The sequence below is a fragment of the Mandrillus leucophaeus genome, unplaced genomic scaffold (assembly GCF_000951045.1).
Source record: "Mandrillus leucophaeus isolate KB7577 unplaced genomic scaffold, Mleu.le_1.0 Scaffold79, whole genome shotgun sequence".
In the NCBI taxonomy this organism is placed as follows: Eukaryota; Metazoa; Chordata; class Mammalia; order Primates; family Cercopithecidae; genus Mandrillus; species Mandrillus leucophaeus.
In genome coordinates, this window is record NW_012108585.1 from 679,562 (window position 1) to 681,278 (window position 1,717).

A 1,717-nucleotide genomic window follows, 5' to 3' on the forward strand; every position below is an offset into this window, starting at 1 on the left:
ACAAGGTTGTGTTGGGTTAAACATAGTCCTGAGCTCAGGAGTTCAAGACCAACCTGGGCAACATGGCAAAAATCTCGTCTCTACAAAAAATACAAAAATTAGCCAGGTGTGGTGGCGTAATGCCTGGAGTCCCAGATACTTGACAGGCTGAGGCAGGAGAATCGCTTGAGCGTGGGAGGTGGAGGTTGCAGTGAGTCCAGATCACCACTGCACTCCAGTCTGGGCAACAGAGTGAGGAGATCCTGTCTCAAAAACAACAGAAAGAATGGTTGGTGGTTGTGGTTGATGTACAGGGGGAGAGTATACCAGAATCACCGGGAGATGGCCACATGTGTAACAGACGAAGCATTAGATTCAAAAGATACAAAAAACTAATAAAGAGCTGGGTGGGGTGGCTCATGCCTGTAATCCCACCACTTTGGGAGGCCGAGGCAGGTGGATAACCTGAGGTCAGGAGTTCAAGACCAGCCTCGCCAACACGGTGAAATCCCATCTCTAGTAAAAATACAAAAATTAGCTGGGCATGGTGGTGGGTGCCTGTAATCCCAGCTACTCAGAAGGCTGAGGCAGGAGAATCGCTTGAACCCGGCAGGCAGAGGTTGCAGTGAGTCAAGATCATGCCATTGCACTCTAGCCTGGACAACAAGGTGAAATTCTGTCTCAAAAAAAAAAAAAAAAAAAGCCTACTAAAAATCAATAGGAAAAGCATAAACAGCCCAGCAGAGAAATGGGCAAAGAATTTGAACAGTACTGTGCAGAAAAAGAAACTCAATGGGCAAATGTGAAAAAAGGCTCCACTCACTAGCAACCGGGGACACACAATTTAAAAACAACAATAAGATACAATTTCACACCCATGGAACTGGCCAAAAGTAAATGTTTGACAACAGCAAATGTTGGCAAAGATGTATGAAAATGAGAACTCTCATGCTCATCTGGCCGAAGTGTAAAGGACAAGGTCATTTGTGAGAATAACTTGACAACATCTAGAAAACTTGAAAATGTCCACAGTCTAAAACTTTGCAATCCATTTCTAGGTCATATTCAAATCAGCTTTTCTCAACTGAGATTCTTCTTCTGAACCATAGAACACAGAAAATTATTTGAATGATTATTTTCCTCAACTCTCCCAAGGATGGTACATAACTAGTATCATTCTAGATACATAGGAGAAAAGTTAATTATTACATACAGTGGTTGCATTATGACATTAGAGTTTGTCTTGTTAAACCCAGTTAAGAAAAACCATAAGGGACTCTCCCAAACATATTTATAATGCCTCACTACTAGTAATAATAAAAAAAATTGGAGGCCAGGCATGGCGGCTCATGCCTGTAATCCCAGCACTTTGGGAGGCTGAGGTGGGCGGATCACAAGGTCAGGAGTTCAAGACCAGCCTGGTCAATATGGTGAAATCCCATCTCTACTAAAGATACAAAAACAATTAGGCAGATGTGGTGGTGCACACCTATAATCCTAGCTACTAGGGAGGCTGAGGCAGGAGAATCACTTGAACCTGGGACGTGGAGGTTGCAGTGAGCCAAGATTGTGCCACTGCACTCCAGCCTGGGCAACAGGGTGAAACTCCATCTCAAAAAAAAAATAAAAAATTGGAAATACTTTGTTCATTTGTAGGAGAATAGACAAATAAATCACAGTATATTTCTATTTTTTTATTTTTTATTATTATTTTTTTGAGATGGAGTCTCACTCTGCC